At 51.8% G+C, this 21,177-nt stretch overlaps 8 non-coding genes and 5 pseudogenes across 8 annotated transcripts; all 13 read left to right on the top strand.

Annotated features, from left to right (window-relative positions):
* The first annotated feature begins 116 nt into the window (after positions 1 to 116).
* LOC140473581 (5S ribosomal RNA) lies at positions 117 to 235 on the top strand. Its single transcript, XR_011958447.1, has one exon. It is a non-coding gene; the product is annotated as a 5S ribosomal RNA (ribosomal RNA).
* Positions 236 to 1,750: 1,515 nt separating this feature from the next.
* LOC140469290 (5S ribosomal RNA) lies at positions 1,751 to 1,869 on the top strand. The gene has a single exon (XR_011956052.1). It is a non-coding gene; the product is annotated as a 5S ribosomal RNA (ribosomal RNA).
* A 1,515-nt stretch (positions 1,870 to 3,384) lies between these two features.
* On the top strand, positions 3,385 to 3,503 carry LOC140473571 (5S ribosomal RNA). The gene has a single exon (XR_011958438.1). It is a non-coding gene; the product is annotated as a 5S ribosomal RNA (ribosomal RNA).
* A 1,515-nt stretch (positions 3,504 to 5,018) lies between these two features.
* Positions 5,019 to 5,137, top strand: LOC140473562 (5S ribosomal RNA). The gene has a single exon (XR_011958431.1). It is a non-coding gene; the product is annotated as a 5S ribosomal RNA (ribosomal RNA).
* A 1,515-nt stretch (positions 5,138 to 6,652) lies between these two features.
* Positions 6,653 to 6,771, top strand: LOC140467291 (5S ribosomal RNA). The gene has a single exon (XR_011955388.1). It is a non-coding gene; the product is annotated as a 5S ribosomal RNA (ribosomal RNA).
* Positions 6,772 to 8,286: 1,515 nt separating this feature from the next.
* LOC140472032 (5S ribosomal RNA) lies at positions 8,287 to 8,395 on the top strand (annotated as a pseudogene).
* Positions 8,396 to 9,909: 1,514 nt separating this feature from the next.
* LOC140472687 (5S ribosomal RNA) lies at positions 9,910 to 10,018 on the top strand (annotated as a pseudogene).
* Positions 10,019 to 11,532: 1,514 nt separating this feature from the next.
* LOC140471803 (5S ribosomal RNA) lies at positions 11,533 to 11,641 on the top strand (annotated as a pseudogene).
* A 1,515-nt stretch (positions 11,642 to 13,156) lies between these two features.
* Positions 13,157 to 13,275, top strand: LOC140473551 (5S ribosomal RNA). Its single transcript, XR_011958421.1, has one exon. It is a non-coding gene; the product is annotated as a 5S ribosomal RNA (ribosomal RNA).
* A 1,518-nt stretch (positions 13,276 to 14,793) lies between these two features.
* On the top strand, positions 14,794 to 14,902 carry LOC140471781 (5S ribosomal RNA; annotated as a pseudogene).
* A 1,515-nt stretch (positions 14,903 to 16,417) lies between these two features.
* On the top strand, positions 16,418 to 16,536 carry LOC140473541 (5S ribosomal RNA). Its single transcript, XR_011958411.1, has one exon. It is a non-coding gene; the product is annotated as a 5S ribosomal RNA (ribosomal RNA).
* Positions 16,537 to 18,051: 1,515 nt separating this feature from the next.
* On the top strand, positions 18,052 to 18,170 carry LOC140473530 (5S ribosomal RNA). Its single transcript, XR_011958404.1, has one exon. It is a non-coding gene; the product is annotated as a 5S ribosomal RNA (ribosomal RNA).
* Positions 18,171 to 19,680: 1,510 nt separating this feature from the next.
* Positions 19,681 to 19,789, top strand: LOC140471770 (5S ribosomal RNA; annotated as a pseudogene).
* Positions 19,790 to 21,177: the final 1,388 nt, after the last annotated feature.

Genomic DNA, 21,177 nt, shown 5'->3' with positions numbered 1-21,177 from the left:
GGAAGAGCAAAGAGAAAAGAGAGAAAAAAAAACCAAAGGGGATCAAGAGAAAGAGCAGCAAAGAAAATGTGGCTGGCCAGCACGCCTTGAAGTGGGGAGAAAAGGCAGGGGCCAGCGCCTACGGCCATACTAGTCTGAAAACGCCCGATCTCGTCTGATCTCGGAAGCTAAGCAGACTCAGGCCTGGTTAGTACTTGGATGGGAGACCGCCTGGGAATACCAGGTGCAGTAGGCTTTTTCCGCCAGCAGGGGCTGCTCAAGTCACCCCTCTGCACTCGTGTTGGGCCACGCACGCAATGCAGCGACAGGTTATTTTTGCTGCCGCTGCAGGCAGGAGACAGGGAGGGGAGGAGAGCGGAGCGCTGCCAAAATCAGCAAGAAAGAGGGAAAGAAAGGGATTGGGGCTGCACGCTGTCTGCGGCTGGCAGTCAGGAAAGGAGGGCAATAGACAATAGGTGCAGGAGTTGGCCATTCTGCCCTTGGAGCCTGCACCACCATTCAATATGATCATGGCTGATCATCCTTAATCAGTATCCTGTTCCTGCCTTATCTCCATAAGCCTTGATTCCACTATCCTTGAGAGCTCTGTCCAACTCTTTCTTCAATGAATCCAGAGACTGGGCCTCCACTGCCCTCTGGGGCAGAGCATTCCACACAGCCACCACTCTCTGGGTGAAGACGTTTCTCCTCATCTCTGTCCTAAACGGTCTACCCCGTATTTTTAAGCTGTGTCCTCTGTTTCGGCACTCACGTTTCCTGCCGCCAGAGTGTCCAATCCTTTGATAATCTTATATGTCTCAACCAGATCCCCTCTCAGTCTTCTAAACTCAAGGGTACACGAGCCCAGTCGCTCCAGTCTTTCAGTGTAAGGTAATCCCGCCATTCCAGGAATTGACCTCGTCAACCTACGCTGCACTCCCTCAATAGCCGGAATGTCTCTCCTCAAATTTGGAGACCAGAACTGCACACAGTACTCCAGGTGTGGTCTCACCAGGGCCCTGTACACCTGCAGAAGAACCTCTTTGCTTCTGTACTCGATCCCTCTTGTTATGAAGGCCAGCATGCTATTAGCCTTCTTCACTACCTGCTGTACCTGCATGCTTACCTTCATTGAGTGGTGTACAAGAACCCCCAGATCTCTCGGTACTGTCCCTTGACCGAAATTGATTCCATTTAGGTAGTAATCTGCCTTCGTGTTCTTGCCACCAAAGTGGATAAGCATCCATTTATCCACATTAAAGTGCATCTGCCATGCATCTGACCACTCACCTAACTTGTCCAGGTCACCCGGTAATCTCCTAACATCCTCATCACATTTCACCCTGCCACCCAGCTCAGTATCATCAGCAAATTTGCTAATGTTATTGCTAATAGCATCTTCTATATCATGAACATATATTGTAAAAAGCTGTGGTCCCAGTACTGATCCCTGCGGTACCCCACTGGTCACTGCCTGCCATTCCGAAATGGAGGCGTGGAGGAGTGTGGAAGGATGAGAGAATGCAGGCTGCAGCCCTATGAAGCAGGGGGAGGTCTTGCAGTCGGCCTGTGTGGGGATGTGGGAGACGACAGGAGCCTGGTGGGCAAGGGCTAGCTGGAGGGAGGGAGGGAGGGAGGGAAGCACGCACGGAGGAGGAAGAGCAAAGAGAAAAGAGAGAAAAAAAAAACAAAGGGGATCAAGAGAAAGAGCAGCAAAGAAAATGTGGCTGGCCAGCACGCCTTGAAGTGGGGAGAAAAGGCAGGGGCCAGCGCCTTCGGCCATGCTAGTCTGAAAACGCCCGATCTCGTCTGATCTCGGAAGCTAAGCAGACTCAGGCCTGGTTAGTACTTGGATGGGAGACCGCCTGGGAATACCAGGTGCAGTAGGCTTTTTCCGCCAGCAGGGGCTGCTCAAGTCACCCCTCTGCACTCGTGTTGGGCCACGCACGCAATGCAGCGACAGGTTATTTTTGCTGCCGCTGCAGGCAGGAGACAGGGAGGGGAGGAGAGCGGAGCGCTGCCAAAATCAGCAAGAAAGAGGGAAAGAAAGGGATTGGGGCTGCACGCTGTCTGCGGCTGGCAGTCAGGAAAGGAGGGCAATAGACAATAGGTGCAGGAGTTGGCCATTCTGCCCTTGGAGCCTGCACCACCATTCAATATGATCATGGCTGATCATCCTTAATCAGTATCCTGTTCCTGCCTTATCTCCATAAGCCTTGATTCCACTATCCTTGAGAGCTCTGTCCAACTCTTTCTTCAATGAATCCAGAGACTGGGCCTCCACTGCCCTCTGGGGCAGAGCATTCCACACAGCCACCACTCTCTGGGTGAAGACGTTTCTCCTCATCTCTGTCCTAAACGGTCTACCCCGTATTTTTAAGCTGTGTCCTCTGTTTCGGCACTCACGTTTCCTGCCGCCAGAGTGTCCAATCCTTTGATAATCTTATATGTCTCAACCAGATCCCCTCTCAGTCTTCTAAACTCAAGGGTACACGAGCCCAGTCGCTCCAGTCTTTCAGTGTAAGGTAATCCCGCCATTCCAGGAATTGACCTCGTCAACCTACACTGCACTCCCTCAATAGCCGGAATGTCTCTCCTCAAATTTGGAGACCAGAACTGCACACAGTACTCCAGGTGTGGTCTCACCAGGGCCCTGTACACCTGCAGAAGAACCTCTTTGCTTCTGTACTCGATCCCTCTTGTTATGAAGGCCAGCATGCTATTAGCCTTCTTCACTACCTGCTGTACCTGCATGCTTACCTTCATTGAGTGGTGTACAAGAACCCCCAGATCTCTCGGTACTGTCCCTTGACCGAAATTGATTCCATTTAGGTAGTAATCTGCCTTCGTGTTCTTGCCACCAAAGTGGATAAGCATCCATTTATCCACATTAAAGTGCATCTGCCATGCATCTGACCACTCACCTAACTTGTCCAGGTCACCCGGTAATCTCCTAACATCCTCATCACATTTCACCCTGCCACCCAGCTCAGTATCATCAGCAAATTTGCTAATGTTATTGCTAATAGCATCTTCTATATCATGAACATATATTGTAAAAAGCTGCGGTCCCAGTACTGATCCCTGCGGTACCCCACTGGTCACTGCCTGCCATTCCGAAATGGAGGCGTGGAGGAGTGTGGAAGGATGAGAGAATGCAGGCTGCAGCCCTATGAAGCAGGGGGAGGTCTTGCAGTCGGCCTGTGTGGGGATGTGGGAGACGACAGGAGCCTGGTGGGCAAGGGCTAGCTGGAGGGAGGGAGGGAGGGAGGGAAGCACGCACGGAGGAGGAAGAGCAAAGAGAAAAGAGAGAAAAAAAAACCAAAGGGGATCAAGAGAAAGAGCAGCAAAGAAAATGTGGCTGGCCAGCACGCCTTGAAGTGGGGAGAAAAGGCAGGGGCCAGCGCCTACGGCCATACTAGTCTGAAAACGCCCGATCTCGTCTGATCTCGGAAGCTAAGCAGACTCAGGCCTGGTTAGTACTTGGATGGGAGACCGCCTGGGAATACCAGGTGCAGTAGGCTTTTTCCGCCAGCAGGGGCTGCTCAAGTCACCCCTCTGCACTCGTGTTGGGCCACGCACGCAATGCAGCGACAGGTTATTTTTGCTGCCGCTGCAGGCAGGAGACAGGGAGGGGAGGAGAGCGGAGCGCTGCCAAAATCAGCAAGAAAGAGGGAAAGAAAGGGATTGGGGCTGCACGCTGTCTGCGGCTGGCAGTCAGGAAAGGAGGGCAATAGACAATAGGTGCAGGAGTTGGCCATTCTGCCCTTGGAGCCTGCACCACCATTCAATATGATCATGGCTGATCATCCTTAATCAGTATCCTGTTCCTGCCTTATCTCCATAAGCCTTGATTCCACTATCCTTGAGAGCTCTGTCCAACTCTTTCTTCAATGAATCCAGAGACTGGGCCTCCACTGCCCTCTGGGGCAGAGCATTCCACACAGCCACCACTCTCTGGGTGAAGACGTTTCTCCTCATCTCTGTCCTAAACGGTCTACCCCGTATTTTTAAGCTGTGTCCTCTGTTTCGGCACTCACGTTTCCTGCCGCCAGAGTGTCCAATCCTTTGATAATCTTATATGTCTCAACCAGATCCCCTCTCAGTCTTCTAAACTCAAGGGTACACGAGCCCAGTCGCTCCAGTCTTTCAGTGTAAGGTAATCCCGCCATTCCAGGAATTGACCTCGTCAACCTACGCTGCACTCCCTCAATAGCCGGAATGTCTCTCCTCAAATTTGGAGACCAGAACTGCACACAGTACTCCAGGTGTGGTCTCACCAGGGCCCTGTACACCTGCAGAAGAACCTCTTTGCTTCTGTACTCGATCCCTCTTGTTATGAAGGCCAGCATGCTATTAGCCTTCTTCACTACCTGCTGTACCTGCATGCTTACCTTCATTGAGTGGTGTACAAGAACCCCCAGATCTCTCGGTACTGTCCCTTGACCGAAATTGATTCCATTTAGGTAGTAATCTGCCTTCCTGTTCTTGCCACCAAAGTGGATAAGCATCCATTTATCCACATTAAAGTGCATCTGCCATGCATCTGACCACTCACCTAACTTGTCCAGGTCACCCGGTAATCTCCTAACATCCTCATCACATTTCACCCTGCCACCCAGCTCAGTATCATCAGCAAATTTGCTAATGTTATTGCTAATAGCATCTTCTATATCATGAACATATATTGTAAAAAGCTGCGGTCCCAGTACTGATCCCTGCGGTACCCCACTGGTCACTGCCTGCCATTCCGAAATGGAGGCGTGGAGGAGTGTGGAAGGATGAGAGAATGCAGGCTGCAGCCCTATGAAGCAGGGGGAGGTCTTGCAGTCGGCCTGTGTGGGGATGTGGGAGACGACAGGAGCCTGGTGGGCAAGGGCTAGCTGGAGGGAGGGAGGGAGGGAGGGAAGCACGCACGGAGGAGGAAGAGCAAAGAGAAAAGAGAGAAAAAAAAACCAAAGGGGATCAAGAGAAAGAGCAGCAAAGAAAATGTGGCTGGCCAGCACGCCTTGAAGTGGGGAGAAAAGGCAGGGGCCAGCGCCTACGGCCATACTAGTCTGAAAACGCCCGATCTCGTCTGATCTCGGAAGCTAAGCAGACTCAGGCCTGGTTAGTACTTGGATGGGAGACCGCCTGGGAATACCAGGTGCAGTAGGCTTTTTCCGCCAGCAGGGGCTGCTCAAGTCACCCCTCTGCACTCGTGTTGGGCCACGCACGCAATGCAGCGACAGGTTATTTTTGCTGCCGCTGCAGGCAGGAGACAGGGAGGGGAGGAGAGCGGAGCGCTGCCAAAATCAGCAAGAAAGAGGGAAAGAAAGGGATTGGGGCTGCACGCTGTCTGCGGCTGGCAGTCAGGAAAGGAGGGCAATAGACAATAGGTGCAGGAGTTGGCCATTCTGCCCTTGGAGCCTGCACCACCATTCAATATGATCATGGCTGATCATCCTTAATCAGTATCCTGTTCCTGCCTTATCTCCATAAGCCTTGATTCCACTATCCTTGAGAGCTCTGTCCAACTCTTTCTTCAATGAATCCAGAGACTGGGCCTCCACTGCCCTCTGGGGCAGAGCATTCCACACAGCCACCACTCTCTGGGTGAAGACGTTTCTCCTCATCTCTGTCCTAAACGGTCTACCCCGTATTTTTAAGCTGTGTCCTCTGTTTCGGCACTCACGTTTCCTGCCGCCAGAGTGTCCAATCCTTTGATAATCTTATATGTCTCAACCAGATCCCCTCTCAGTCTTCTAAACTCAAGGGTACACGAGCCCAGTCGCTCCAGTCTTTCAGTGTAAGGTAATCCCGCCATTCCAGGAATTGACCTCGTCAACCTACGCTGCACTCCCTCAATAGCCGGAATGTCTCTCCTCAAATTTGGAGACCAGAACTGCACACAGTACTCCAGGTGTGGTCTCACCAGGGCCCTGTACACCTGCAGAAGAACCTCTTTGCTTCTGTACTCGATCCCTCTTGTTATGAAGGCCAGCATGCTATTAGCCTTCTTCACTACCTGCTGTACCTGCATGCTTACCTTCATTGAGTGGTGTACAAGAACCCCCAGATCTCTCGGTACTGTCCCTTGACCGAAATTGATTCCATTTAGGTAGTAATCTGCCTTCGTGTTCTTGCCACCAAAGTGGATAAGCATCCATTTATCCACATTAAAGTGCATCTGCCATGCATCTGACCACTCACCTAACTTGTCCAGGTCACCCGGTAATCTCCTAACATCCTCATCACATTTCACCCTGCCACCCAGCTCAGTATCATCAGCAAATTTGCTAATGTTATTGCTAATAGCATCTTCTATATCATGAACATATATTGTAAAAAGCTGCGGTCCCAGTACTGATCCCTGCGGTACCCCACTGGTCACTGCCTGCCATTCCGAAATGGAGGCGTGGAGGAGTGTGGAAGGATGAGAGAATGCAGGCTGCAGCCCTATGAAGCAGGGGGAGGTCTTGCAGTCGGCCTGTGTGGGGATGTGGGAGACGACAGGAGCCTGGTGGGCAAGGGCTAGCTGGAGGGAGGGAGGGAGGGAGGGAAGCACGCACGGAGGAGGAAGAGCAAAGAGAAAAGAGAGAAAAAAAAAACAAAGGGGATCAAGAGAAAGAGCAGCAAAGAAAATGTGGCTGGCCAGCACGCCTTGAAGTGGGGAGAAAAGGGAGGGGCCAGCGCCTGCGGCCATACTAGTCTGAAAACGCCCGATCTCGTCTGATCTCGGAAGCTAAGCAGACTCAGGCCTGGTTAGTACTTGGATGGGAGACCGCCTGGGAATACCAGGTGCAGTAGGCATTTTCCGCCAGCAGGGGCTGCTCAAGTCACCCCTCTGCACTCGTGTTGGGCCACGCACGCAATGCAGCGACAGGTTATTTTTGCTGCCGCTGCAGGCAGGAGACAGGGAGGGGAGGAGAGCGGAGCGCTGCCAAAATCAGCAAGAAAGAGGGAAAGAAAGGGATTGGGGCTGCACGCTGTCTGCGGCTGGCAGTCAGGAAAGGAGGGCAATAGACAATAGGTGCAGGAGTTGGCCATTCTGCCCTTGGAGCCTGCACCACCATTCAATATGATCATGGCTGATCATCCTTAATCAGTATCCTGTTCCTGCCTTATCTCCATAAGCCTTGATTCCACTATCCTTGAGAGCTCTGTCCAACTCTTTCTTCAATGAATCCAGAGACTGGGCCTCCACTGCCCTCTGGGGCAGAGCATTCCACACAGCCACCACTCTCTGGGTGAAGACGTTTCTCCTCATCTCTGTCCTAAACGGTCTACCCCGTATTTTTAAGCTGTGTCCTCTGTTTCGGCACTCACGTTTCCTGCCGCCAGAGTGTCCAATCCTTTGATAATCTTATATGTCTCAACCAGATCCCCTCTCAGTCTTCTAAACTCAAGGGTACACGAGCCCAGTCGCTCCAGTCTTTCAGTGTAAGGTAATCCCGCCATTCCAGGAATTGACCTCGTCAACCTACGCTGCACTCCCTCAATAGCCGGAATGTCTCTCCTCAAATTTGGAGACCAGAACTGCACACAGTACTCCAGGTGTGGTCTCACCAGGGCCCTGTACACCTGCAGAAGAACCTCTTTGCTTCTGTACTCGATCCCTCTTGTTATGAAGGCCAGCATGCTATTAGCCTTCTTCACTACCTGCTGTACCTGCATGCTTATCTTCATTGAGTGGTGTACAAGAACCCCCAGATCTCTCGGTACTGTCCCTTGACCGAAATTGATTCCATTTAGGTAGTAATCTGCCTTCGTGTTCTTGACACCAAAGTGGATAAGCATCCATTTATCCACATTAAAGTGCATCTGCCATGCATCTGACCACTCACCTAACTTGTCCAGGTCACCCTTTAATCTCCTAACATCCTCATCACATTTCACCCTGCCACCCAGCTCAGTATCATCAGCAAATTTGCTAATGTTATTGCTAATAGCATCTTCTATATCATGAACATATATTGTAAAAAGCTGCGGTCCCAGTACTGATCCCTGCGGTACCCCACTGGTCACTGCCTGCCATTCCGAAATGGAGGCGTGGAGGAGTGTGGAAGGATGAGAGAATGCAGGCTGCAGCCCTATGAAGCAGGGGGAGGTCTTGCAGTTGGCCTGTGTGGGGATGTGGGAGACGACAGGAGCCTGGTGGGCAAGGGCTAGCTGGAGGGAGGGAGGGAGGGAGGGAAGCACGCACGGAGGAGGAAGAGCAAAGAGAAAAGAGAGAAAAAAAAACCAAAGGGGATCAAGAGAAAGAGCAGCAAAGAAAATGTGGCTGGCCAGCACGCCTTGAAGTGGGGAGAAAAGGCAGGGGCCAGCGCCTACGGCCATACTAGTCTGAAAACGCCTGATCTCGGACGCTAAGCAGACTCAGGCCTGGTTAGTACTTGGATGGGAGACCGCCTGGGAATACCAGGTGCAGTAGGCTTTTTCCGCCAGCAGGGGCTGCTCAAGTCACCCCTCTGCACTCGTGTTGGGCCACGCACGCAATGCAGCGACAGGTTATTTTTGCTGCCGCTGCAGGCAGGAGACAGGGAGGGGAGGAGAGCGGAGCGCTGCCAAAATCAGCAAGAAAGAGGGAAAGAAAGGGATTGGGGCTGCACGCTGTCTGCGGCTGGCAGTCAGGAAAGGAGGGCAATAGACAATAGGTGCAGGAGTTGGCCATTCTGCCCTTGGAGCCTGCACCACCATTCAATATGATCATGGCTGATCATCCTTAATCAGTATCCTGTTCCTGCCTTATCTCCATAAGCCTTGATTCCACTATCCTTGAGAGCTCTGTCCAACTCTTTCTTCAATGAATCCAGAGACTGGGCCTCCACTGCCCTCTGGGGCAGAGCATTCCACACAGCCACCACTCTCTGGGTGAAGACGTTTCTCCTCATCTCTGTCCTAAACGGTCTACCCCGTATTTTTAAGCTGTGTCCTCTGTTTCGGCACTCACGTTTCCTGCCGCCAGAGTGTCCAATCCTTTGATAATCTTATATGTCTCAACCAGATCCCCTCTCAGTCTTCTAAACTCAAGGGTACACAAGCCCAGTCGCTCCAGTCTTTCAGTGTAAGGTAATCCCGCCATTCCAGGAATTGACCTCGTCAACCTACGCTGCACTCCCTCAATAGCCAGAATGTCTCTCCTTAAATTTGGAGACCAGAACTGCACACTTTACTCCAGGTGTGGTCTCACCAGGGCCCTGTACACCTGCAGAAGAACCTCTTTGCTTCTGTACTCGATCCCTCTTGTTATGAAGGCCAGCATGCTATTAGCCTTCTTCACTACCTGCTGTACCTGCATGCTTACCTTCATTGAGTGGTGTACAAGAACCCCCAGATCTCTCGGTACTGTCCCTTGACCGAAATTGATTCCATTTAGGTAGTAATCTGCCTTCGTGTTCTTGCCACCAAAGTGGATAAGCATCCATTTATCCACATTAAAGTGCATCTGCCATGCATCTGACCACTCACCTAACTTGTCCAGGTCACCCGGTAATCTCCTAACATCCTCATCACATTTCACCCTGCCACCCAGCTCAGTATCATCAGCAAATTTGCTAATATTATTGCTAATAGCATCTTCTATATCATGAACATATATTGTAAAAAGCTGCGGTCCCAGTACTGATCCCTGCGGTACCCCACAGGTCACTGCCTGCCATTCCGAAATGGAGGCGTGGAGGAGTGTGGAAGGATGAGAGAATGCAGGCTGCAGCCCTATGAAGCAGGGGGAGGTCTTGCAGTTGGCCTGTGTGGGGATGTGGGAGACGACAGGAGCCTGGTGGGCAAGGGCTAGCTGGAGGGAGGGAGGGAGGGAGGGAAGCACGCACGGAGGAGGAAGAGCAAAGAGAAAAGAGAGAAAAAAAAACAAAGGGGATCAAGAGAAAGAGCAGCAAAGAAAATGTGGCTGGCCAGCACGCCTTGAAGTGGGGAGAAAAGGCAGGGGCCAGCGCCTACGGCCATACTAGTCTGAAAACGCCTGATCTCGGAAGCTGAGCAGACTCAGGTCTGGTTAGTACTTGGATGGGAGACCGCCTGGGAATACCAGGTGCAGTAGGCTTTTTCCGCCAGCAGGGGCTGCTCAAGTCACCCCTCTGCACTCGTGTTGGGCCACGCACGCAATGCAGCGACAGGTTATTTTTGCTGCCGCTGCAGGCAGGAGACAGGGAGGGGAGGAGAGCGGAGCGCTGCCAAAATCAGCAAGAAAGAGGGAAAGAAAGGGATTGGGGCTGCACGCTGTCTGCGGCTGGCAGTCAGGAAAGGAGGGCAATAGACAATAGGTGCAGGAGTTGGCCATTCTGCCCTTGGAGCCTGCACCACCATTCAATATGATCATGGCTGATCATCCTTAATCAGTATCCTGTTCCTGCCTTATCTCCATAAGCCTTGATTCCACTATCCTTGAGAGCTCTGTCCAACTCTTTCTTCAATGAATCCAGAGACTGGGCCTCCACTGCCCTCTGGGGCAGAGCATTCCACACAGCCACCACTCTCTGGGTGAAGACGTTTCTCCTCATCTCTGTCCTAAACGGTCTACCCCGTATTTTTAAGCTGTGTCCTCTGTTTCGGCACTCACGTTTCCTGCCGCCAGAGTGTCCAATCCTTTGATAATCTTATATGTCTCAACCAGATCCCCTCTCAGTCTTCTAAACTCAAGGGTACACGAGCCCAGTCGCTCCAGTCTTTCAGTGTAAGGTAATCCCGCCATTCCAGGAATTGACCTCGTCAACCTACGCTGCACTCCCTCAATAGCCGGAATGTCTCTCCTCAAATTTGGAGACCAGAACTGCACACAGTACTCCAGGTGTGGTCTCACCAGGGCCCTGTACACCTGCAGAAGAACCTCTTTGCTTCTGTACTCGATCCCTCTTGTTATGAAGGCCAGCATGCTATTAGCCTTCTTCACTACCTGCTGTACCTGCATGCTTACCTTCATTGAGTGGTGTACAAGAACCCCCAGATCTCTCGGTACTGTCCCTTGACCGAAATTGATTCCATTTAGGTAGTAATCTGCCTTCGTGTTCTTGCCACCAAAGTGGATAAGCATCCATTTATCCACATTAAAGTGCATCTGCCATGCATCTGACCACTCACCTAACTTGTCCAGGTCACCCGGTAATCTCCTAACATCCTCATCACATTTCACCCTGCCACCCAGCTCAGTATCATCAGCAAATTTGCTAATGTTATTGCTAATAGCATCTTCTATATCATGAACATATATTGTAAAAAGCTGCGGTCCCAGTACTGATCCCTGCGGTACCCCACTGGTCACTGCCTGCCATTCCGAAATGGAGGCGTGGAGGAGTGTGGAAGGATGAGAGAATGCAGGCTGCAGCCCTATGAAGCAGGGGGAGGTCTTGCAGTTGGCCTGTGTGGGGATGTGGGAGACGACAGGAGCCTGGTGGGCAAGGGCTAGCTGGAGGGAGGGAGGGAGGGAGGGAAGCACGCACGGAGGAGGAAGAGCTAAGAGAAAAGAGAGAAAAAAAACCAAAGGGGATCAAGAGAAAGAGCAGCAAAGAAAATGTGGCTGGCCAGCACACCTTGAAGTGGGGAGAAAAGGCAGGGGCCAGCGCCTACGGCCATACTAGTCTGAAAACGCCTGATCTCGGAAGCTAAGCAGACTCAGGCCTGGTTAGTACTTGGATGGGAGACCGCCTGGGAATACCAGGTGCAGTAGGCTTTTTCCGCCAGCAGGGGCTGCTCAAGTCACCCCTCTGCACTCGTGTTGGGCCACGCACGCAATGCAGCGACAGGTTATTTTTGCTGCCGCTGCAGGCAGGAGACAGGGAGGGGAGGAGAGCGGAGCGCTGCCAAAATCAGCAAGAAAGAGGGAAAGAAAGGGATTGGGGCTGCACGCTGTCTGCGGCTGGCAGTCAGGAAAGGAGGGCAATAGACAATAGGTGCAGGAGTTGGCCATTCTGCCCTTGGAGCCTGCACCACCATTCAATATGATCATGGCTGATCATCCTTAATCAGTATCCTGTTCCTGCCTTATCTCCATAAGCCTTGATTCCACTATCCTTGAGAGCTCTGTCCAACTCTTTCTTCAATGAATCCAGAGACTGGGCCTCCACTGCCCTCTGGGGCAGAGCATTCCACACAGCCACCACTCTCTGGGTGAAGACGTTTCTCCTCATCTCTGTCCTAAACGGTCTACCCCGTATTTTTAAGCTGTGTCCTCTGTTTCGGCACTCACGTTTCCTGCCGCCAGAGTGTCCAATCCTTTGATAATCTTATATGTCTCAACCAGATCCCCTCTCAGTCTTCTAAACTCAAGGGTACACGAGCCCAGTCGCTCCAGTCTTTCAGTGTAAGGTAATCCCGCCATTCCAGGAATTGACCTCGTCAACCTACGCTGCACTCCCTCAATAGCCGGAATGTCTCTCCTCAAATTTGGAGACCAGAACTGCACACAGTACTCCAGGTGTGGTCTCACCAGGGCCCTGTACACCTGCAGAAGAACCTCTTTGCTTCTGTACTCGATCCCTCTTGTTATGAAGGCCAGCATGCTATTAGCCTTCTTCACTACCTGCTGTACCTGCATGCTTACCTTCATTGAGTGGTGTACAAGAACCCCCAGATCTCTCGGTACTGTCCCTTGACCGAAATTGATTCCATTTAGGTAGTAATCTGCCTTCGTGTTCTTGCCACCAAAGTGGATAAGCATCCATTTATCCACATTAAAGTGCATCTGCCATGCATCTGACCACTCACCTAACTTGTCCAGGTCACCCGGTAATCTCCTAACATCCTCATCACATTTCACCCTGCCACCCAGCTCAGTATCATCAGCAAATTTGCTAATGTTATTGCTAATAGCATCTTCTATATCATGAACATATATTGTAAAAAGCTGCGGTCCCAGTACTGATCCCTGCGGTACCCCACTGGTCACTGCCTGCCATTCCGAAATGGAGGCGTGGAGGAATGTGGAAGGATGAGAGAATGCAGGCTGCAGCCCTATGAAGCAGGGGGAGGTCTTGCAGTTGGCCTGTGTGGGGATGTGGGAGACGACAGGAGCCTGGTGGGCAAGGGCTAGCTGGAGGGAGGGAGGGAGGGAGGGAAGCACGCACGGAGGAGGAAGAGCAAAGAGAAAAGAGAGAAAAAAAAACCAAAGGGGATCAAGAGAAAGAGCAGCAAAGAAAATGTGGCTGGCCAGCACGCCTTGAAGTGGGGAGAAAAGGCAGGGGCCAGCGCCTACGGCCATACTAGTCTGAAAACGCCCGATCTCGTCTGATCTCGGAAGCTAAGCAGACTCAGGCCTGGTTAGTACTTGGATGGGAGACCGCCTGGGAATACCAGGTGCAGTAGGCTTTTTCCGCCAGCAGGGGCTGCTCAAGTCACCCCTCTGCACTCGTGTTGGGCCACGCACGCAATGCAGCGACAGGTTATTTTTGCTGCCGCTGCAGGCAGGAGACAGGGAGGGGAGGAGAGCGGAGCGCTGCCAAAATCAGCAAGAAAGAGGGAAAGAAAGGGATTGGGGCTGCACGCTGTCTGCGGCTGGCAGTCAGGAAAGGAGGGCAATAGACAATAGGTGCAGGAGTTGGCCATTCTGCCCTTGGAGCCTGCACCACCATTCAATATGATCATGGCTGATCATCCTTAATCAGTATCCTGTTCCTGCCTTATCTCCATAAGCCTTGATTCCACTATCCTTGAGAGCTCTGTCCAACTCTTTCTTCAATGAATCCAGAGACTGGGCCTCCACTGCCCTCTGGGGCAGAGCATTCCACACAGCCACCACTCTCTGGGTGAAGACGTTTCTCCTCATCTCTGTCCTAAACGGTCTACCCCGTATTTTTAAGCTGTGTCCTCTGTTTCGGCACTCACGTTTCCTGCCGCCAGAGTGTCCAATCCTTTGATAATCTTATATGTCTCAACCAGATCCCCTCTCAGTCTTCTAAACTCAAGGGTACACAAGCCCAGTCGCTCCAGTCTTTCAGTGTAAGGTAATCCCGCCATTCCAGGAATTGACCTCGTCAACCTACGCTGCACTCCCTCAATAGCCAGAATGTCTCTCCTTAAATTTGGAGACCAGAACTGCACACTTTACTCCAGGTGTGGTCTCACCAGGGCCCTGTACACCTGCAGAAGAACCTCTTTGCTTCTGTACTCGATCCCTCTTGTTATGAAGGCCAGCATGCTATTAGCCTTCTTCACTACCTGCTGTACCTGCATGCTTACCTTCATTGAGTGGTGTACAAGAACCCCCAGATCTCTCGGTACTGTCCCTTGACCGAAATTGATTCCATTTAGGTAGTAATCTGCCTTCGTGTTCTTGCCACCAAAGTGGATAAGCATCCATTTATCCACATTAAAGTGCATCTGCCATGCATCTGACCACTCACCTAACTTGTCCAGGTCACCCGGTAATCTCCTAACATCCTCATCACATTTCACCCTGCCACCCAGCTCAGTATCATCAGCAAATTTGCTAATATTATTGCTAATAGCATCTTCTATATCATGAACATATATTGTAAAAAGCTGCGGTCCCAGTACTGATCCCTGCGGTACCCCACAGGTCACTGCCTGCCATTCCGAAATGGAGGCGTGGAGGAGTGTGGAAGGATGAGAGAATGCAGGCTGCAGCCCTATGAAGCAGGGGGAGGTCTTGCAGTCGGCCTGTGTGGGGATGTGGGAGACGACAGGAGCCTGGTGGGCAAGGGCTAGCTGGAGGGAGGGAGGGAGGGAGGGAGGGATGCACGCACGGAGGAGGAAGAGCAAAGAGAAAAGAGAGAAAAAAAAACAAAGGGGATCAAGAGAAAGAGCAGCAAAGAAAATGTGGCTGGCCAGCACGCCTTGAAGTGGGGAGAAAAGGCAGGGGCCAGCGCCTACGGCCATACTAGTCTGAAAACGCCTGATCTCGGAAGCTAAGCAGACTCAGGCCTGGTTAGTACTTGGATGGGAGACCGCCTGGGAATACCAGGTGCAGTAGGCTTTTTCCGCCAGCAGGGGCTGCTCAAGTCACCCCTCTGCACTCGTGTTGGGCCACGCACGCAATGCAGCGACAGGTTATTTTTGCTGCCGCTGCAGGCAGGAGACAGGGAGGGGAGGAGAGCGGAGCGCTGCCAAAATCAGCAAGAAAGAGGGAAAGAAAGGGATTGGGGCTGCACGCTGTCTGCGGCTGGCAGTCAGGAAAGGAGGGCAATAGACAATAGGTGCAGGAGTTGGCCATTCTGCCCTTGGAGCCTGCACCACCATTCAATATGATCATGGCTGATCATCCTTAATCAGTATCCTGTTCCTGCCTTATCTCCATAAGCCTTGATTCCACTATCCTTGAGAGCTCTGTCCAACTCTTTCTTCAATGAATCCAGAGACTGGGCCTCCACTGCCCTCTGGGGCAGAGCATTCCACACAGCCACCACTCTCTGGGTGAAGACGTTTCTCCTCATCTCTGTCCTAAACGGTCTACCCCGTATTTTTAAGCTGTGTCCTCTGTTTCGGCACTCACGTTTCCTGCCGCCAGAGTGTCCAATCCTTTGATAATCTTATATGTCTCAACCAGATCCCCTCTCAGTCTTCTAAACTCAAGGGTACACGAGCCCAGTCGCTCCAGTCTTTCAGTGTAAGGTAATCCCGCCATTCCAGGAATTGACCTCGTCAACCTACGCTGCACTCCCTCAATAGCCGGAATGTCTCTCCTCAAATTTGGAGACCAGAACTGCACACAGTACTCCAGGTGTGGTCTCACCAGGGCCCTGTACACCTGCAGAAGAACCTCTTTGCTTCTGTACTCGATCCCTCTTGTTATGAAGGCCAGCATGCTATTAGCCTTCTTCACTACCTGCTGTACCTGCATGCTTACCTTCATTGAGTGGTGTACAAGAACCCCCAGATCTCTCGGTACTGTCCCTTGACCGAAATTGATTCCATTTAGGTAGTAATCTGCCTTCGTGTTCTTGCCACCAAAGTGGATAAGCATCCATTTATCCACATTAAAGTGCATCTGCCATGCATCTGACCACTCACCTAACTTGTCCAGGTCACCCGGTAATCTCCTAACATCCTCATCACATTTCACCCTGCCACCCAGCTCAGTATCATCAGCAAATTTGCTAATGTTATTGCTAATAGCATCTTCTATATCATGAACATATATTGTAAAAAGCTGCGGTCCCAGTACTGATCCCTGCGGTACCCCACTGGTCACTGCCTGCCATTCCGAAATGGAGGCGTGGAGGAGTGTGGAAGGATGAGAGAATGCAGGCTGCAGCCCTATGAAGCAGGGGGAGGTCTTGCAGTCGGCCTGTGTGGGGATGTGGGAGACGACAGGAGCCTGGTGGGCAAGGGCTAGCTGGAGGGAGGGAGGGAGGGAGGGAAGCACGCACGGAGGAGGAAGAGCAAAGAGAAAAGAGAGAAAAAAAAACCAAAGGGGATCAAGAGAAAGAGCAGCAAAGAAAATGTGGCTGGCCAGCACGCCTTGAAGTGGGGAGAAAAGGCAGGGGCCAGCGCCTACGGCCATACTAGTCTGAAAACGCCCGATCTCGTCTGATCTCGGAAGCTAAGCAGACTCAGGCCTGGTTAGTACTTGGATGGGAGACCGCCTGGGAATACCAGGTGCAGTAGGCTTTTTCCGCCAGCAGGGGCTGCTCAAGTCACCCCTCTGCACTCGTGTTGGGCCACGCACGCAATGCAGCGACAGGTTATTTTTGCTGCCGCTGCAGGCAGGAGACAGGGAGGGGAGGAGAGCGGAGCGCTGCCAAAATCAGCAAGAAAGAGGGAAAGAAAGGGATTGGGGCTGCACGCTGTCTGCGGCTGGCAGTCAGGAAAGGAGGGCAATAGACAATAGGTGCAGGAGTTGGCCATTCTGCCCTTGGAGCCTGCACCACCATTCAATATGATCATGGCTGATCATCCTTAATCAGTATCCTGTTCCTGCCTTATCTCCATAAGCCTTGATTCCACTATCCTTGAGAGCTCTGTCCAACTCTTTCTTCAATGAATCCAGAGACTGGGCCTCCACTGCCCTCTGGGGCAGAGCATTCCACACAGCCACCACTCTCTGGGTGAAGACGTTTCTCCTCATCTCTGTCCTAAACGGTCTACCCCGTATTTTTAAGCTGTGTCCTCTGTTTCGGCACTCACGTTTCCTGCCGCCAGAGTGTCCAATCCTTTGATAATCTTATATGTCTCAACCAGATCCCCTCTCAGTCTTCTAAACTCAAGGGTACACGAGCCCAGTCGCTCCAGTCTTTCAGTGTAAGGTAATCCCGCCATTCCAGGAATTGACCTCGTCAACCTACGCTGCACTCCCTCAATAGCCGGAATGTCTCTCCTCAAATTTGGAGACCAGAACTGCACACAGTACTCCAGGTGTGGTCTCACCAGGGCCCTGTACACCTGCAGAAGAACCTCTTTGCTTCTGTACTCGATCCCTCTTGTTATGAAGGCCAGCATGCTATTAGCCTTCTTCACTACCTGCTGTACCTGCATGCTTACCTTCATTGAGTGGTGTACAAGAACCCCCAGATCTCTCGGTACTGTCCCTTGACCGAAATTGATTCCATTTAGGTAGTAATCTGCCTTCGTGTTCTTGCCACCAAAGTGGATAAGCATCCATTTATCCACATTAAAGTGCATCTGCCATGCATCTGACCACTCACCTAACTTGTCCAGGTCACCCGGTAATCTCCTAACATCCTCATCACATTTCACCCTGCCACCCAGCTCAGTATCATCAGCAAATTTGCTAATGTTATTGCTAATAGCATCTTCTATATCATGAACATATATTGTAAAAAGCTGCGGTCCCAGTACTGATCCCTGCGGTACCCCACTGGTCACTGCCTGCCATTCCGAAATGGAGGCGTGGAGGAGTGTGGAAGGATGAGAGAATGCAGGCTGCAGCCCTATGAAGCAGGGGGAGGTCTTGCAGTTGGCCTGTGTGGGGATGTGGGAGACGACAGGAGCCTGGTGGGCAAGGGCTAGCTGGAGGGAGGGAGGGAGGGAGGGAAGCACGCACGGAGGAGGAAGAGCAAAGAGAAAAGAGAGAAAAAAAAAACAAAGGGGATCAAGAGAAAGAGCAGCAAAGAAAATGTGGCTGGCCAGCACGCCTTGAAGTGGGGAGAAAAGGCAGGGGCCAGCGCCTACGGCCATACTAGTCTGAAAACGCCCGATCTCGTCTGATCTCGGAAGCTAAGCAGACTCAGGCCTGGTTAGTACTTGGATGGGAGACCGCCTGGGAATACCAGGTGCAGTAGGCTTTTTCCGCCAGCAGGGGCTGCTCAAGTCACCCCTCTGCACTCGTGTTGGGCCACGCACGCAATGCAGCGACAGGTTATTTTTGCTGCCGCTGCAGGCAGGAGACAGGGAGGGGAGGAGAGCGGAGCGCTGCCAAAATCAGCAAGAAAGAGGGAAAGAAAGGGATTGGGGCTGCACGCTGTCTGCGGCTGGCAGTCAGGAAAGGAGGGCAATAGACAATAGGTGCAGGAGTTGGCCATTCTGCCCTTGGAGCCTGCACCACCATTCAATATGATCATGGCTGATCATCCTTAATCAGTATCCTGTTCCTGCCTTATCTCCATAAGCCTTGATTCCACTATCCTTGAGAGCTCTGTCCAACTCTTTCTTCAATGAATCCAGAGACTGGGCCTCCACTGCCCTCTGGGGCAGAGCATTCCACACAGCCACCACTCTCTGGGTGAAGACGTTTCTCCTCATCTCTGTCCTAAACGGTCTACCCCGTATTTTTAAGCTGTGTCCTCTGTTTCGGCACTCACGTTTCCTGCCGCCAGAGTGTCCAATCCTTTGATAATCTTATATGTCTCAACCAGATCCCCTCTCAGTCTTCTAAACTCAAGGGTACACGAGCCCAGTCGCTCCAGTCTTTCAGTGTAAGGTAATCCCGCCATTCCAGGAATTGACCTCGTCAACCTACGCTGCACTCCCTCAATAGCCAGAATGTCTCTCCTTAAATTTGGAGACCAGAACTGCACACTTTACTCCAGGTGTGGTCTCACCAGGGCCCTGTACACCTGCAGAAGAACCTCTTTGCTTCTGTACTCGATCCCTCTTGTTATGAAGGCCAGCATGCTATTAGCCTTCTTCACTACCTGCTGTACCTGCATGCTTACCTTCATTGAGTGGTGTACAAGAACCCCCAGATCTCTCGGTACTGTCCCTTGACCGAAATTGATTCCATTTAGGTAGTAATCTGCCTTCGTGTTCTTGCCACCAAAGTGGATAAGCATCCATTTATCCACATTAAAGTGCATCTGCCATGCATCTGACCACTCACCTAACTTGTCCAGGTCACCCGGTAATCTCCTAACATCCTCATCACATTTCACCCTGCCACCCAGCTCAGTATCATCAGCAAATTTGCTAATATTATTGCTAATAGCATCTTCTATATCATGAACATATATTGTAAAAAGATGCGGTCCCAGTACTGATCCCTGCGGTACCCCACAGGTCACTGCCTGCCATTCCGAAATGGAGGCGTGGAGGAGTGTGGAAGGATGAGAGAATGCAGGCTGCAGCCCTATGAAGCAGGGGGAGGTCTTGCAGTTGGCCTGTGTGGGGATGTGGGAGACGACAGGAGCCTGGTGGGCAAGGGCTAGCTGGAGGGAGGGAGGGAGGGAAGCACGCACGGAGGAGGAAGAGCAAAGAGAAAAGAGAGAAAAAAAAACAAAGGGGATCAAGAGAAAGAGCAGCAAAGAAAATGTGGCTGGCCAGCACGCCTTGAAGTGGGGAGAAAAGGCAGGGGCCAGCGCCTACGGCCATACTAGTCTGAAAACGCCTGATCTCGGAAGCTAAGCAGACTCAGGCCTGGTTAGTACTTGGATGGGAGACCGCCTGGGAATACCAGGTGCAGTAGGCTTTTTCCGCCAGCAGGGGCTGCTCAAGTCACCCCTCTGCACTCGTGTTGGGCCACGCACGCAATGCAGCGACAGGTTATTTTTGCTGCCGCTGCAGGCAGGAGACAGGGAGGGGAGGAGAGCGGAGCGCTGCCAAAATCAGCAAGAAAGAGGGAAAGAAAGGGATTGGGGCTGCACGCTGTCTGCGGCTGGCAGTCAGGAAAGGAGGGCAATAGACAATAGGTGCAGGAGTTGGCCATTCTGCCCTTGGAGCCTGCACCACCATTCAATATGATCATGGCTGATCATCCTTAATCAGTATCCTGTTCCTGCCTTATCTCCATAAGCCTTGATTCCACTATCCTTGAGAGCTCTGTCCAACTCTTTCTTCAATGAATCCAGAGACTGGGCCTCCACTGCCCTCTGGGGCAGAGCATTCCACACAGCCACCACTCTCTGGGTGAAGACGTTTCTCCTCATCTCTGTCCTAAACGGTCTACCCCGTATTTTTAAGCTGTGTCCTCTGTTTCGGCACTCACGTTTCCTGCCGCCAGAGTGTCCAATCCTTTGATAATCTTATATGTCTCAACCAGATCCCCTCTCAGTCTTCTAAACTCAAGGGTACACGAGCCCAGTCGCTCCAGTCTTTCAGTGTAAGGTAATCCCGCCATTCCAGGAATTGACCTCGTCAACCTACGCTGCACTCCCTCAATAGCCGGAATGTCTCTCCTCAAATTTGGAGACCAGAACTGCACACAGTACTCCAGGTGTGGTCTCACCAGGGCCCTGTACACCTGCAGAAGAACCTCTTTGCTTCTGTACTCGATCCCTCTTGTTATGAAGGCCAGCATGCTATTAGCCTTCTTCACTACCTGCTGTACCTGCATGCTTACCTTCATTGAGTGGTGTACAAGAACCCCCAGATCTCTCGGTACTGTCCCTTGACCGAAATTGATTCCATTTAGGTAGTAATCTGCCTTCGTGTTCTTGCCACCAAAGTGGATAAGCATCCATTTATCCACATTAAAGTGCATCTGCCATGCATCTGACCACTCACCTAACTTGTCCAGGTCACCCGGTAATCTCCTAACATCCTCATCACATTTCACCCTGCCACCCAGCTCAGTATCATCAGCAAATTTGCTAATGTTATTGGTAATAGCATCTTCTATATCATGAACATATATTGTAAAAAGCTGCGGTCCCAGTACTGATCCCTGCGGTACCCCACTGGTCACTGCCTGCCATTCCGAAATGGAGGCGTGGAGGAGTGTGGAAGGATGAGAGAATGCAGGCTGCAGCCCTATGAAGCAGGGGGAGGTCTTGCAGTCGGCCTGTGTGGGGATGTGGGAGACGACAGGAGCCTGGTGGGCAAGGGCTAGCTGGAGGGAGGGAGGGAGGGAGGGAAGCA

The sequence above is a fragment of the Chiloscyllium punctatum genome, chromosome 3 (assembly GCF_047496795.1).
Source record: "Chiloscyllium punctatum isolate Juve2018m chromosome 3, sChiPun1.3, whole genome shotgun sequence".
Lineage (NCBI taxonomy): Eukaryota > Metazoa > Chordata > Chondrichthyes > Orectolobiformes > Hemiscylliidae > Chiloscyllium > Chiloscyllium punctatum.
Note: the sequence above shows the minus strand (reverse complement) of the source record. Positions and strands in the feature narration are given on the sequence as shown.